The sequence below is a fragment of the Calidris pugnax genome, unplaced genomic scaffold, assembly GCF_001431845.1.
Source record: "Calidris pugnax isolate Ruff unplaced genomic scaffold, ASM143184v1 scaffold188, whole genome shotgun sequence".
NCBI classification, from domain to species: domain Eukaryota; kingdom Metazoa; phylum Chordata; class Aves; order Charadriiformes; family Scolopacidae; genus Calidris; species Calidris pugnax.
The window spans coordinates 952,005-968,821 of NW_015091257.1; the positions used below are offsets into that span (position 1 = coordinate 952,005).

Sequence of the window (16,817 nt, forward strand, 5' to 3'; positions counted from 1 at the left end):
TTATCTAAAGTGATCTAAAGAGCATGTACATAAGATTTGAGATTTCAGATGCTTCTGCACTTGCAGTATGTAGTTTTTTTAGGAAAAAGGAGAGTTCTGAATACAGGGGGAATGAGATTGGGCACGTGGTCATTGCAAATGGTGCATCACTTAATTATCAGGTTTAATGTCTCGTTAGGGTCTTACTGACCTTTTCTGTCACTGCAAAACATGGGCAGATGTTGGCATTAAAGAGAAAAAGAGAACAGAAGTGGATAGATATGAGCAGGCCAGCTGCCAAAAGGTCAGCTGACACTATGCTGACATCAAGTGCAATCTGGGGAGTCCTTCTTATCCAAGCAAGCCTTCACATGCAGCAAACGTATGGATGTCTGTATACGCAGGAGCTACAGCACTGGCTGTAAACTACTCTCTCATCTGGTCAGTACCTCTGTGTTGCTATGAGATATATTTTTCTTGCTGTGTTTTGGCTGATTTATCTGATCTTAGTCTCTCAGTGTCTCTTGTTTCATTTGCTGAGAACAGACCATAAAGAGGAAATGGGCATTTAGGTCGTCTTGTGCATTTTCACTAGATGCGCACAAGTAATTCCCTCTGAGATCTGCATGCAGTGTGTTACAGGCAGCTTGTCACTTCTTAGTCTCTTTCCAGTGCAGGATGTGTAGCTTTGAATTGCTATCAGAGAAATAAAAAATATATTTTACCTCAGTCATAGCTGTAACAGTAACTTGAGGAGGTGATCTCAGTGAAGAGATATGCTTGTGTGGTGTGGTGGAAACTGTTTTCCACAGTCTTTTGTGGGTTGCTTTGCTAATTGCTTTTGTAGAGATGAGTTTAAGATGCTACTGAGACATTGGTGGATGATGTAGTGATGGTAAAAAGTTCAACCGCTGTACTATGTCCTGTTATTTATCTTCAGGAGACTTCAGATAAACGTGACAAATAAGTGCATCCTCTTCCCTCCTCCCATACTCAATCGGTAAAGCTCTTCTTTCTCTTCGTTGTCTGCACAGGGGAAAGGTTCTGGTGCTGATGCTTTTCCCAGCAGGAGTTTTATTTTTCCTGAGAGGCAAGCAGTGCTTTTGTCATAGCATATCAAAATACCTACAAAAGGTAATTAGCTGGAGAAGTGAACCTACTACTGACATGCACCAAAAGGGAAATCTGATGGTCTAATGAGCAAGACACTGAAATCTAGTTTCTGCATTTGCATGTGGAGCAACCTTGGTCAAGTCAGTTTGCTGTGCTTTCTAAGATGATGCAAAAATATTTCTGTTTTCAACTTTATGCCTGTCTTTTCAGAATATGTGTGCCTTCTGCAGTGGGTCTCTTCTATTGTGTGTGTGTGTGCATAGTGCTCACCTCCATGTGTGGCTGCTCACTGGTGGGGGCCTTTGGAAAGTACCGTAATGCCCGTAACAAAGACAAAGGGAGCGTGAGCCTGGACAGAAAATGTGCTCTGCTTTTCGTCTTGGAAAACTGCGACAGTGCTTCTCAAAAATTAGTGTCTCTGAACTACCACCTTTCTGTAGGGCTGAGAAAAGCAAGGCTACAAAACATTAGGATGCAGCAGAGTGTGCAGCTGATGGAAAGATGACTGGAAGCCTAGGAGGGGGAAGGGGAAAGGAGGAGGGGAGGCACTACTGTGCATACTGGCATTGGTCCTCAATTTGCTTCTGTTACTCTGTTGTGTTGGGAGCCAGCTCTGTCCTTGAAGAAAAGGAATGCTTTTTTTGTTTGTTTGTTTGTTTTGGGTTTTTTTGTTCCCTGGAACAGTGTAGTTAAGAAGAAAAAAGCAAGGACAATGTGACTAGACTTACCTTTCATAAGAAAGCAAGTTGACATGGAGTCTTACAACCTGGAAAAGGCTGTGGGAAATCATTTTCACTGCTGTTGGCATAATGATTACTTTGTAAAAAAAAAAAAACCCAAAAATATTTTCCCACAGACAGGGAGATGATGAGGAAGAACAGGCTTCTTTGGTCATGTTGAATAGGTACTATAGAAAAACCTTTGTTTTCTACAGGAGAAAAAGGAAAAACTATTACGTGTAGTCCTTAAAGAGTGTATAATAGTCTACACTGCCTTCTAACGCAAAATCTCTTGCAGCAGTATTTAGTACTGATTTCCTGTTCACAATTCCTGTTCAAGATTTCATGCACGTCAGTGAAACTTTTGGGGCTTTTACCTCTGGGGTCAGAAGCTTCAGGTTTTCCTACTTTTCGACCTGGGATCCAAACCTTTTCTACTGCAGAAGGTCCAGCTAAGGAGGCTGATAAATTAGGCAACACGGATCTGTTGCCTACAGCAGCTGGATTGCTTCTGATTTGTAGATCAGGTCATTTGCAGCTGAGGCAAGTATGTGCCTCAGTTTTTTACACACTGCATGCTCACTCTTGGTGTGTTTTATCACTTTGAGGCCTTTAACAGCTCTTTTGTTTGAGTCATCTTCGATCCAAATCTGTGCTTTTATGTGGACAATAACACAAAATTGAATGTAGATATACAATTGCATGCCATACATTTAAATGAGACAAACACCACCACCATCCCCCTCCAAAAAAAACCCCAACCCAAGTACCTTCCAGTTTTGTCTTCCTCTGTGCCTGTCTCATAGGTGCCATTTGGACTGTGGCCTTGTTGTTAGTTTTCTGTTTAAAATCTCAGGGATCTTGGTTTGGTTTTTTGTTGCTGGTTTTTTTTTTTTCCCCAGGCATGCTGTGGACTTTAGCATTCTTTTGCCTATTCAACCATTTAAGAGATGAAAATAAGGAGTTAAAAGCTTGACAGGAGCAAAGATTCACTGTCATTAGTAAACTGGGGGAAAGGATGGGATCCAACAGATTTTCCAATTGGTAGATAGGATGCTAATGGTCTTAGGGGAAAAAGTTTAGTTCAGTGTACCTTTGTAAACACCTCCTATTCTGTATCCCCCTTGTTTATGTTATCTCCGTGACCATGTTTCAAGGATTGTTTTGTTCAGCTTGATTCCTTCTCATCTCGTCATCCCTGCCAAGCCAGTGTTCTTGGCTGCTTTGAGATACACGAAGAGAGTAAACATTCACCATCAATAGTATGAAGTTCGTTCAGCGGCTTTAATAGCAACCAGATACAGTACTGCCCTGCACATACGTGGGTTGGATGGGTGGGCTTACTTTTCATTTGATTGGACTTTGCAAAAAGAAGGAATTCTTTAAAAAGACCAAAACCACAGAACCATGAAAGTCACGCTTTGATACAAGCTTTTCCATGAGAAATCTCAACACAAATCTGTTTATCTGGGCAATAGCCAGCTGGACATTTGCTAAGTATGAGGAAAGATGTTCTGCTGTAAATGCTTTGACATAAACCAAGTGCCTTTTCCCAAACTAACCGGGATGTTTATATGAATGACTGTTAAGTAGGTCTACACGCTTTAATGCCGTTGTTCCTTGGGCCAGCAGCTTCTTTTGACAATTCTCTCTTGATACATCCCACCATGGTTTGTTTCCTTCTGGTTGACCTGTTGGCTTAATAGTATAGGGCTTCATCTGCTTCTTTTGAAGGCTGGATTTGCTCAACACTGCAACTGTGTAGTATACTATGACTTTCAGAAATAAAGTGTAATCAGTACAGCAGTGCATATCAACACATTAAGTGCCTAACTTTGGCTTCATGACGCCTGTTCTCAGTTGTACGTGGTGGGGAGTCTGGCAGGCCTGGGAAATAAATAGGTGATCAAATAGCTTCTTTGACTGTGGCAGCCGGTGCCTAGTGAGATGGCTAGTTGTGGGGGAGGCTGATAGAATTCAACTCTAAACCTAAATGCACTGCCCCTGACTGTAATGCCCTATGCTCTTTTCCTATAGGCACTTCTCCTTGCTAAACTGGTGTCAGTTACATAGGATTTCTGCTCATGTGCATCTCATCTTCCTACAGTTCTTTTATCTCACTGCATTTGAGACCAAATTTGTCCTCCCCAGAGTACTTAATGAAATTGGAGGCATTTTGTTATAAACATGTGATGAATAAAGGGATATTGCCCTAACACAGTACTTTTTGTTTTAGAATCTTTCATGGGGTATTTGAATGCTTCCTCTAGTCTTGATAAGAGGTGTGAGCCCACAGATATCTTGTAGTAGCACACCACCTGGCATACCACAATATTGACCTGGGTTGCAGAGCAAGCTTTTGCATTCAAGATAAGTATATTTACAATGAAGATAGAAACAGAATTGCCTTCCTGGAAAAAACCCAAACCAAACAAGATTATGTAGAGGATGAAATCAAACCTGCTGCTGAAAGAAAAAGCTGGGGCAGCCTGCAGGCACACACAGGCACACTGGCAGCAAGCGTGTGCGTGCCTGTGCGACAGAGAGCAGGAGTGAGCGAAGGAGAGGAAGCTCTGAAACTTAAACTCCTCCTGCAGCTCTGCATCTGCTCTGAGTCACTGCTATGACTCACACTGACAGCGTTCACGTTAGCTAGCGTTCAGATGGAGCAGCTCTGGCGACAGAAGAAGCAGGTTATATTATTGATTACCTGCTGCAGCAGACAGTTGCGCCAAGATATTTTTTTACGAGCACAGACGAAACAGAGGAGGGTCTACTGAGCACCGCTATTATTATTGTTGTTTTCTTAAGGTAAGAATGCCTGTTATTTACCAGAGAAAGATATGAAAGGGAAATCGGAGCTTGTGAGGGCTGAGTCTCTTTCTGCTGCTGCGTATTCTCAGAGGAGGCTGATCTTTGGAGCTGCGTTACTGCAAAGCTTTGTCTCGACTGTTTGCAGTGCCATATGGAGAATCATGTGGCTAACAGGCAGTGCACGTCCTAGGGAACAAAATAACTATATTCTCATTCATTGATGTTATGTAAGGCATGGCAGCCATGTTAAGGACAGAAGACCTCTTTCGAAGAAACAGTGCTGCTAGATGGTAGGTCAAGGAAAACAACTAGTTTTTAAGCAACTCTCTGTTCTTTGGAGAGCACTGCAGTTCTCTAGTTCTTGCTTAGAACTAAATTTACTGAATGATGTATTTCTGTGTTAATAGAATAAAAAACAGTGGCATTAGAAATAGCCAAATAATTGTTTACCTTTAGAATCACAGTGTTGTTTTGCCTTCAGCATTCAGGCTGGGAGTGTGCGCACGCTGTGATCCACGCAATGACTGGATGTAAATAGTTTCTTCAAATACTTTAAATGATACTTCCAGATATTGGCATCGTTTGTATTTTGTGCCGATAAAAGCCCATATGTGGATGTCCTGTTCAGACAATTGGTTATATGCAAAAAGTGGGACATATTCTAATTAGTGTTGACATACACAGAATGGGCAAAACAGTTTTTTATAGTGGCTTTACTGCTCTTTTATTCACTCTGGTGCTATAATTTTAATGTAGCCTAGATTGGTATTGTTTATTATCCTCATGTAGAATCCACTGAATCTCAAGCCTTTGCTGTACTCCTCACAAGAGATTTTCTAAGTTAGGGATTCTGTTTTGGAACTGCAATAATGAAGTTATCTTAATTTCTCTTTTCTTACCTTTTTTTTCTTCTTTTCTAAGACTGCGTGTCAGAGTTATGTTTGCCTTCATGTATGCATTTAGAGTATGAGTTCTGTATTTAAAAATATTTATTATTATACAAATAATTTATGACAATAAAACTCAATTATCTTCAATTGAGTTTACATAATTTCTTTATTTAATTATAATTTCTTACTTCATTGTGGGCTGAGTAAATAATTCACAGTTAACATTTTGAAAAGAAACTTCAAGAACATGCTTAACATCTAAACACCAAGATGACAGTCCCTGACTCAACACAACCCTGAAGACAGCCTCTCCATCCTACTTGTCCACAAACTCTTCGTGCAAATGCTGACCACCAGAGAGAACTCGCTCTGATTCATCTTGTTTTCAAGCTGCCTGCTATGTCCCTCTTTCTGCTGCTGAAATGCCAGTAAGTGAAAAAGAGCGTCTACTGAAAAAAGAGCAAAAATCCCAGCCTTGCAAGATAGCTAGACAGTTTGCTTCATGTGAATTGAAGGCTTCAGGAAGAACTAAAGCAGTTTTAGTGATGATTTGTTGTGATGTTGTCTTGATGATTACATGCTTTCTTTTAGATCTATTAGCAAGATACGACTAAACCAGCCAAGGTAAGGTAGGAAGTATTTGCGCAGCGAAGCAGTCATAACCATGTTAAGTGCAAAGGAAGCAGTTGCGTTTTATCCTTCTATGGAGAGATTTTGTAATAGGTATAATAGGGTTTGTTAAAATCTGCCCTCTAGGCACCCTGAAAGTTATTTTTTGTTGCTTTAAGTTGGCTTTGCATCAGGCCGTAAAGCACAAGCTGTTAGGACTGTTTCACTGGTACTTTTGGCAGGGCTTGAAGTGTGAGAGTTCATGATCTCCTTGGCCTTTCTTTTCTGTAGTAAATGGTTTGTTATCTCCAGTGAACCCAAGCAGAAGATCCCAGCTCGGTGTTGTGCCCTCCTGCTCCTAACCTACAGGACATCACCGGTGCTTGCACAACTGGTTTTCTCGTCTCTGCATTACTCCAGAGCCATGTTTTGTCATCTCTGCCCTCACTGAAGCTGTTGCAGACTTCCTGCTGAAATTTAAGCCCCCTTCTTCCATTTTCACTTGAGCTGCTCTACTGTAACCTGTTTAATGATTCTCTCCCCTTGGTAGGTTTTCCACCTAGGTGAGCCTTAAGTGATGCAAAGCTCATGTAACTCAGCTCTTCCCTTTTGCTTCTGTGCTGCTTGTGTTGTGAACGACAGGCGGGGTGTTGAGCTGTCCTTTTATTTGTTTCTTCCTTCGTAAAACCTGCTACTTTTTTTTCTGTAGCTTCCTTTGTGGCCCTGCTGTAACTGTGTTATTCTGACCCCTTCATTTGCCTTCCTGGCACGTGGGAAGCAATGCTGCTGGATTAGCTCTGGTCTCTTACATGTTCTGCTTCCTCCGTCCTTGAGCAGAAGTTTCGAAACGGGCAGTGGCATCGTCCTTCTGTATGCTGTTCTACCTCTCCCTGCTGTGGCAGGGGGAAATGACTCTGCAGGAAACACAGCTGTTGCTGTGGGTAGTAAGTGGGGAAATTAGGGGCATGGAGAAAATTAAAGCATTTCTCCCAAATTCTTGAAGAAGCTCTGAGGCCTTCAGTGGGAGGAAGCACCTAGTCTCTTATTTTACACAAAAGCTACATCGGCAATGATTTATAGCTAGCCTTGTTAAATGGCTGAAGAAGTACTTAGGGGAAATCTAGCCCTGTTATTGAAACTAATTTACAAGAATCATCTTTAATATGGGTGATTTTCTGATTGTATTACAGTTTTACCTAATCATCAACCCAAGCTGGAGCGCTGCTGTATCAGATGCTGATGTTTACACAGAGTAGAAGATTGTCCATGCACTGAATAACTATTTTTTTTCACAAAACATGTTTGCCATATTTTATAAGGTGATTTTATATGATGATGAAGCCCCCTTCCAACCATGAAGATTCTGCAATTCTGTGATTTGCTATTTGACATCAGACATTCTGAAAGAGGACTCTGCAATATATGAAAAAGCAGCAGTATATGGGTGTTTGTGTAGTACATCCTTATGTCACAGAACAACACAGCGTTTCTGTTTTCAAATCTTAATTTGAAAAGGAGGGAGGGGAAAAGTTTGAGTTGGTTTTTTTACAGGCTTTTGTAACTTTTTTTGCATATTTTTATACAGGTTTTTTTGCATGTTAGAAATAAGCCCCTGGAAACTGGAGGAATAAAATCCTTGCATGTGAGCAGTATGCACTGTTTGCAATACTGAACCTTCTTGTTTGTAATACTGAACCTTCTTGTTTGTCAGAGAACTCATCTTTCTATTTGTCTAATTTTTAGAAATGACAATTTTTACATCAGTGTTTAGGGGGTCTTTTATTTCTATATGTGTATACATCTAGAGGGCATCTGTTTTGTCCCTTTTTCTGTTTTCTGAGTAAGTCTTCTTGTTTGGATTAGATTTTTTCACCTGGTTTTAAAGAGGAGGGGAAAAGAACTCTTAAATCTTTGTTTATACTGTGTCCTGAAAAGCTCTTCACTTAATACTGGAGCAGTTCAAGCAGGGGGGCACAGAGGGAGGTAGTGAACTGTTCTGTTTGCCTGGGAAGGCCCAAAATGTTAGAGGGGCTCCCACCTTATTGCACTAAGTGAGGTTTTTTTATCACATAGAAAAAGTCACAGTCTCAATTTTTGTCTGTTGAAACCTTTGTATATTCTTGAGCATGTGCTAGTGTAAATAAAGAGTAAAGGGTGCAGCCTATACTGTGAATACAGCAATGATGGTCCTTTCATTTGTCTTCAGGGTCTGTGTTTCCACTTGACTAGTCCTTCATGAGTATAGTCACACTTCCCTGCTCTGGAGCTGGAGCCAGCGTAAGGATGAATATAGTTCATTTTGCTCTGGTTAAATGAGATTATGGCCTGGATTACGATGGCATGTTATTTCTGTCTGAATTCTCCCTGTATTTTATAAAGATACAGAAATCTGGGATTAGCTCAGTTTTCGTTTCAGTTTGATGCTTCATCTTTTAAAGCAGCAGCCTACCTCTGAGTCTGCTGTGCAGGCTTAAACGAACAGTACTGAATTGGTAGGTTTGATGTCTCGCATGACTGTGAATTTGACCTTCTTTGTGTTCAGGTGAAACACAGTTTAAAAGGAGTAGGTTCATGATCCTTAATTCAGATTTACTTTTTAGATGAATACTTTCTAGTGCCAGATGGCAGAGCTGCTTACAGGCAGAGGTAAATATCAGAGCATGTCCATTTCTGCAGGTTCTTTGGGCATCAAATCTGATTTTTTAAAAAAAAGGAAAGAAAGAATGAAAGAGAAAGATGACACTGTAATATTCTAGATTGCACTAAGAAGCCAGTAACTTCATCAGATTTCCTGTGTGTTATAGGTAAATGTATTTTAAGCTCCAGATTCCTGAAATACAAACTTTCTTCTGTTTCATTTCAGAAATAGATGCTAATGGTCTGACTTTACACAAAAGATGTGTTTTTTCCCTGGCATTGATGTGATTTCTGTTGGGCAAGTGGGAAGGCTTCTGCTGAGGACATATATGGACCAACATGGTAAAATGTTGATTCTTTTAATGCACATAGAACTATGTGAAAATGCACATAGAACTATGTGAAAAAAATAATACTGTGCTGACAGTGTCTTCTGTTGTTTCAGAAAAGCTTGCAAGAAGAGCTCTTTTGAGCTCTGTATGTTAGTATGGAGGATTTGTATGACGAGTACTACTGTCACTAAATATGAGTACTGTGGCTGTGAATACATGACATAAAAATGCATGCAGCTGAGCTGGCTAGAATGAGGTCTTTCTGTTATAAACTCTCCCTCAAATGTGGGTGCTTGGGAAAAGTTCATTAAATTATTCTCTGTTCCGGAGATAAGTGGATGACTTTCAATTGTATTTTGGTAAACAGGAGGTAGTGAGTAATAGGAAGAATATGGCCTTTGTGGCTGTACTTTTCGACATAAGAAAGAGTTGTAATTGTTGTCCCATGGCTTTGTAGACTCATTGCTGAAAACATATTAAAAACACTGATACTTCTACAGTACAGTGATTTTACACAGAAAAGTTGCATGGAAAAGTGACTTTGCCGGCACATATGCAGTGAGGCAGACTTGCAAACTAGACACGTAATGGACCTTGGGAAGAAGGACTAATGGAGAATTAGAAGGGATTCTTTTTCACCTCCTATGAAGTCTGCAGTTCCACCGGGGAATAGAAGAGAATCAGGACAAGTATGATCTCAAATTCATGAATTTCAGTGAAATTTCTTTTGATCTTACATCAGAAAGTAAGTTGAGAGTGCTTACATTTGCAGACTGGCCATTTTTAGAATTTATAACATAGTGTGAGTAAGCATTCGTACTGTCGTGTCATTTGCTTTTTCCCAACACTAGGTATTGCTTGTTAGTTGTCAGAAGCAAAAGCTTTAAGTTTTAGTCCTAAGTTTGTCTTGAAGTGATCTGGTGTCTTATAGAGGATCCTATGAGGCACCCTACAGTGCTTTGTCATCTTTATTGAATGTTCACAAACTGTTTGTACAATCAGTTTATAGCACTTTCACTAAAATGGTGAATGGAAGTACCCACTTAAGGGTGTGGGCAATGGATTAATTATGGATTAAAGTAAGAAATAGGAGTTGAATTGAAGGGCATTGTGTTAGTGTTTAATCCACGCTCTGAGGATGTGGTCTCTGGGGTGAAACCACTGGTACCGTTGCAAGAGGTCCTTGAGAGGCTTATTTTGGTGAGCTCCACAAAGCTGTGGCTGGAGGGATCAGAGTGAAATACAGACAGAATTGTGTCCTATGCCACAACCTCAATTTGTCACCTTTATTGCTATATCCTTTAAATTATATCCTTTATTGTTGCCTCCCTTTTACCAGCATCTCTTGCAATTGAATTCACGTGAGTATTATTGCCCTTTTAACTGATATGGTCTGAGAGAGACTGAATCAGTTACCTGAGCCCTTTGAAGCCTTTTGAAGATGCCATGTCATTTCAGTGCATGGGGTTAGGGGAAGGGGTTGAACACCTTCAGGGTACAGAGAGCAGTGAATGAGGGGACCTGGTTGAGCATGTGGAATGATAAACTTCCATTTGCACAGGGAGCACTTAAAGAAGTGATGGGAGGCTGCTAGCTTGTGTGTGTGAACTGAGGAAAGGAGGGGCTTGGGCTTCCACACTCACAGTGTCTGAATTTTGACTACCTTGCAAATGCTTTGCCTTTTTTTGTGGGATGCAAGTATTTCCTAATAGCTCAAGAAGAACTGAACATTCTTTTCTGTGCTCATTAGTGGGATTTGTATTTCAGATATGCAAACATCCCCACAACCTTTAGTTTAATGGAAAATAAAAAAGTGTTGCATATGGCCACTGGTAAGATTTTATTGAGGGCTAGAAAAAATTTGTCACACATAACAATTGCTTCTTTAAAAAGTGGGGGTGTCTTTAAATGCCAATTTTATGTAAAATTTAGCAAAAAGACAAATGGAGGGCAGAACACTTATCAGTGTGAAGATCTGCTTAGCTGATGTTATATTTGTGATAAGTAGCAGACAGGAACTTGCTAGTAATTTGACTCAATTTGTGTGAAGATTTGATACCCCTTCCTGTCATGAGCAAAACACCCAAGATAAATGGGAAGAGTTGTTCCTTCTTAGCACAGTTCTTACGTGTCATTAGCATCGTTTGCAAACCTCTGAAAGGCTTCTAAGAAAAAGAATGGAGGTGGCAAATAGGCATTTGGGAGGGCTGTGCTAGATGAAGAGTGTAATATTTTGCAGCTTTTTTTTTTTTTTCTCTTTAGTATAACATCTTTCTCAACTTCCCTACAACTTGCACTTTTCCCCCCCCCCATTCCTCTGTGATACATATTTCTGGGACCCAAGAAAACTATGTCTTCACAGTAAATGTGTGACTATTTATATGCAAAAATTAATAATGCAGCCTAGATTTCCCACAGTGTGCTGCACATTTAATGGGCTGGAGTGCCCAGTGTCCCAGTTTGCATCAGCTCTCAGGTTGCATTTGAGGGTCCATAAAATATGTCTGCCTGACAAGATCAGTGTAGTGGATTGCCCTAGAAGAAAAACCCATCTTAATGTTGACATCTCAGGGATTTGTGTAAACTGAACACCTGCATAAAATTATCATTTGTTTGCACTGCATTAAGATAATTTCCACCCATTACTCCTTGGATGTTTAGTTTTACAATGGAATATTATTTAGCCTGAAAGCATAGCCTCCTGTGATAAAAAAGAGACAGGTGTGTGGGCATTCAGTAGCTGAGAAGAATGTGTCTTACTGTGACACTAATGTACTGAATGAAAGAAGGGAGTGAGAATTTAGGTACTGGACACCATTCATATGTTGTCAACAATATCACAATACTGTTCAAGTTGATTCACCATCATCCTAGGTGCTCTTCATACACCTCATCTCTTCCGCATGAGCACATAGTAAAGGGTTGGATTGAACATGCTTGTAATAACAAACCAGGGCTTCTTCTTAATATTTATAACAGAATGTGAAATACAGGATCTACTTGTGCAAACCAGTTTGACCTTGAGTCTTTTGCATTTTGTAATCTTCTTTTCCTCGCTTCCCATTTTGTAGGGCAGCAGTCTTTAGCTAGACTGATTTGTGTTGTTTATGTGGTGAAGTTGAGGAACAGACCTAATGTCAGGGCGTGCATGCTGTGTGTTCTGGCTCTATGTTCATTTAATCTGGGGAGGTATTGGTGTGTACTATGGTTTTCTTTCCATGAAAATCAGGTACAGAGCAAGATAAATTGTGTCTGTGCTTCTGCCCAACAAGAAGTTGTTACTCATTCAGGAGCACAGCCTGGCATTAGGAATGCTAAAGCACTGTTGCAGCCAGTGATACAGATACAGTCACGTTAAGTGTGTTTTATTTCCTCCCAAGCAGGAGCTGAAAATAGCCGAAAATTTAATGTGAAAGTACAGGTTGCATACATAATGCAAGCAAATCTGAAATAATTCTAGGGAAGTCAGATCAAGACAAGGCAAGTTTCCTCTTTTTCTTTGAGGCATATTTTGATATAATGGTAAGTTAGGACCTCAGAAGAGTTGCCACATTGATCATAGTTATAATTTGCTCAGAATGAAGAGAGTTGTTGTTCTTTAAAATCCTCAAGACTGGTATTTCAAGGTGGAGAATATGCGGGAACACTTCAGGAAATCATACGTAGTTCATAAAAGAGTTTAAAGGATGCTGCATTTTATTTGCCACACAGCAAAGGAGAAGATCAGACAGAGCACTGCAGGACACTGAGTACATTCTATCTTCTGTCTGCTTGAGATTTGTAGCAGGGGTCGTAACTATCTTGACCTAGACAAAGAATGTGCTGCCTGAGTTTGTTTGCTGATTATTGGAAACTTGAGCCTTTAAAATATGTTTACAGGAAATGTCTTCTGAGCTGCACTGGGTCAGACAACAGTTTTGAATGAGCATTAGTTTGCAGCTCTACTGTCATGTGGTTTATCCTTAGCTGCTTGTTCGCTGCAGAGGTTCCTGCTCCTCAAATTTGCCAGCATAAACAACAAATATAGTTCTTCCCCAGTTTGGTTCTGTCAGAGTGCTTTGGTTTAAATCGTACCTTTTGCAGACTGTTCTGTTTTGCTCTTTTTTTTCCTGTCCAAGTATTTGGTGGGGGTTGGGAGAGGGGAATTGGCCTTTTGTTGGTTTGGTTTTTTTTTAGAAGAACAAGAAATTTAGGTTGTACCAACAAGTGCAGTTTTGCTGACAGATTAGGAGGAGGGGAAAAGCAAGGACAAGCAATGGAAGGCAGTAGCTTAGATTGGATCAGCTCACATGGGAATAGAATGTCTCTTGGACCGTGCCCAGATAAAAGGTATCAAAGCTAGCCACTTGACAAAGTAGCTCTGTTTTTCTTTGTTTAACTGATGGACAAAGTCACACCTGGTGTTATGGGTTGCAGGTACTCTTCAGAGATGTTGACACCACAATTAATTGCAAAGGAAAAGGGTTAGTTTTTTGTTCCTCCATGGAGTGATTTAGCTGCTCGCCAGAGAGTGAGAAAGAGGGAAGAAGGGAGGGCAGAGGAGAAAGTAAGGGATTTTCAATAGGAGCACGTATGCTCCCTGTCATGCTTAAGTTTGTTTTATATCACACTTTAAGGGTTCTCCACAGGGAATAGTGTCACATGCTTCTCTTTCTGCAGTATTTAGGAATAATGGTGTGGCAGATCTAATTCACTGAATTTCACTGAATTTCTAGAGTTGGAAGGGACCATAGAGATCATCTAGTCCAACTCCCCTGCTGAAGCAGGATTGCCTAGAGCTAGAGCATGTTACTCAGGACTGCATCCAGGCGGGTTTTGAAAATCTCCAAAGAAGGGGACTCCACAACCTCCCTGGGCAGCCTGTTCCAGGGTTCCGTCACCCTCACCGTGAAGAAGTTTCTCCTCATATTTGAGTGGAACCTCTTATGTTCCAACTTGTGCCCGTTGCCCCTCGTCCTCTCACTGGGAACCACTGAAAAGAGTCTGGCTCCCTCCTCCTTCAACCCTCCCTTGAGATACTTGTAGGCGTTGATAAGGTCTCCCCTCAGCCTTCTCTTCTCCAGACTAAAGAGTCCCAGCTCTCTCAGTCTCTCCTCATAAGGGAGATGCTCCAATCCTTGAATCATCTTTGTAGCCCTACGCTGGACTCTTTCTAGTAGTTCCCTGTCCCTCTTGAACTGGGGAGCCCAGAACTGGACACAGTACTCCAGTTGTGGCCTCACCAGTGCAGAGTAGAGGGGGAGAATGACTTCCCTTGACCTGCTGGCTACACTCTTCCCTATACAACCCAAGATACCATTGGCCTTCCTGGCCGCAAGAGCACACTGTTTACTCATTGTCATTTTACTGTCCACCAGGACCCCTAGATCTTTCTCTTCAGTAGTTGCCTCTAGCGGGTCCACCCCTAACCTATACTGGTACCTGACATATTTCTTCCCCAGGTGCAGGACCCTACACTTTTCCCTGTTGAACCTCATGAGGTTCTTCTTTGCCCAGCCCTCTAGCCTGTCCAAGTCTCGTTGGATGGCAGCACAGCCCTCCGGGGTGTCAGCCACTCCTCCCAGTTTGGTATCATCAGCAAACTTGCTGAGGATACACTCTGTCCCCTCGTCCAGGTCACTGATGAATATATTAAACAGCACGGGTCCAAGTATTGACCAGTTCTCCACCATTTGTGTGGTAACCCTGGTTGCAAGTACAAGCCATTGGGGAGAAAAGAAGTATCTCAATATATATCATTTCCTTACAGTGAAGGATCTGAATGGCTTTTCAAATCTGGCAGCAAGCACTAAGGCTTGAACTGCCATCATCAGTCAATTGCAAAATTATTTCTATATGGTTTTAATTAAGCAAAAATATTCTATGGTCTTTGAAGAATCTTTTTTTTTTTCTGTCATCATCATTTCTTAATACAGAAAGTCTGAGGCAAAACATGCTGTTATGGTTTGAGAAAACCCATAACAATTAATTGTCATTTAGACAATTATTCTATTGCCCGATGACCCCCTCACCCACTCAGAAAGGGGAATCGGGAAACACAAAGAAACACAAGGGTTGAAATATAAATAGATTTCATAGAATGAGACTAAATGATTAACAATAATACTAAAGAACCAGTATTAATCCCGATACTGATATAAGATGTACAAGAATTATACTCAGCCAATTCCATCAGCAGGAAGCTGTGCCCTCCCAGCAGGGACAGCAAATGGCAGACACTGTGAGCGCAACGGCTTCAGGAGGAAGGGAAGGCCTCAGGGGTCCAGCACTGGGACATGGAGTTGTCTGGACCTGTTTCCATCAAGGGAGAGAGAGCTACACAGCAAATTTTTCTAATTTATATTGAGTGTGATGTTCATGGTATGAAATAATCCTGTTGGCCAGCCTGGGTCAAATGCCCAGGCCTTGCTCCTCCTTGTCCCTGCACCTGGCAAGGCTCAAAAATACTAACGTTGAATCCCACAGAGCCTGGCTGGCTATAAAGTAAATATTTTCACAAATTCAGACACTACAGTCTTCTAAAAGTGCAATTTTCCCCAGCATTAAAAGAAAACTTAGTCCTGTGTCTCTCAACCCAGGACACGTGCCAAGGAGCTGTTGCTTTGGTGTGGCCTGCAGTAGCACATTACCACACTCTGCCATGGTCTTACTGCTATTACAGGGCAAAATAATTTAAAAACTGTACAATGTAGGGTGAAAAAGAAGGGCTTGATTTGGTGCCCGGTTAGAATCTTTCATATGCAAGTGACATTGGACTCTCTGGGCATGTACTACTGGTGGTGTGGCCAAGAAGGCCAATGGCATCCTGGGGTGCATCAAGAAGAGTATGGACAGTAGGCCGAGGGAGGTCATCCTGCCCCTCTACTCTGCCCTGGTGAGGCTGCATCTGGAGTACTGTGTCCAGTTCTGGGCTCCCCAGTTCAAGAAGGACAGGGAACTGCTGGAGGGGTTCTACAAAGGCCTACAAAGGAGGGGTTCTACATAGCCCTACAAAGGGCTATGAAGATGGTTAGGGGCCTGGAGCATCTCCCTTATGAGGAAAGGCTGAGGAACTTGGGTCTTTTTAGTCTGGAGAAGAGAAGACTGGGGGGGTGAATCTGATCAATGCTTATAAATACTTAATGGGAGGGTGTCAAGAGCCGGTCTTTTTTCAGTGGTGCCCAGTGATACGACAAGAGGAGACAGGCACAAACTTGAACATAGGAAGTTCCATCTAAACATGAGGAAGAACTTCTTTACTTTGAGGGTGGCAGAGCACTGGAACAGGCTGCCCAGAGAGGTGATGGAGTCTCCTTCTCTGGAGACATTCAAAACCCACCCGGACGTGTTCCTGTGCAACCTGCTCTAGATGGAGCTGCTTTGGCAGGGGGATTGGACTAGATGATGTCCAGAGGTCGCTTCCAACCCCATATCATTCTGTGATTCTGTGGTTCTGTATTGTTATTATGGTTAAAGTAAAGTAGCACTTTAGTGGTTCTTAATCAGGTACCAAAGCGCAGTTGGAACACAATTAAGAAATGTGATTGTCTCAAAGAGAAGAACTTACAGGCAGACTCTAGAAATGTAGTTGCAGAACCAAAGCTGCTTTTAGAATGGGGTGCAGATCAGAAGGGCAGAACTTGCTGGGAGATTGGTAAGTAGAAATTGCAGTATTTTTCTAAAAATCTCACAGACAGGCTGACTTTAAAACACATGATGCTAAGCTGTGTGATTTCTATCATTGC

At 41.5% G+C, this 16,817-nt stretch overlaps 1 protein-coding gene across 10 annotated transcripts in view; it reads left to right on the forward strand.

Annotated features, from left to right (window-relative positions):
- Positions 1-4,423: 4,423 nt before the first annotated feature.
- Positions 4,424-16,817, forward strand: part of INPP4A (inositol polyphosphate-4-phosphatase type I A) — an 89,768-nt gene continuing 77,374 nt past the window's right edge. For 4 of the 10 annotated variants that reach the window (XM_014960260.1, XM_014960261.1, XM_014960262.1 and 1 more), the window contains exon 1: positions 4,426-4,622. The gene's annotated coding sequence lies outside the window, so the exon portion shown is untranslated. Of the gene's footprint in view, positions 4,623-5,749; positions 5,944-9,037; positions 9,104-16,817 lie in introns of those variants that run through there. The other 6 variants (XM_014960254.1, XM_014960258.1, XM_014960259.1 and 3 more) reach the window with 4 other exon arrangements.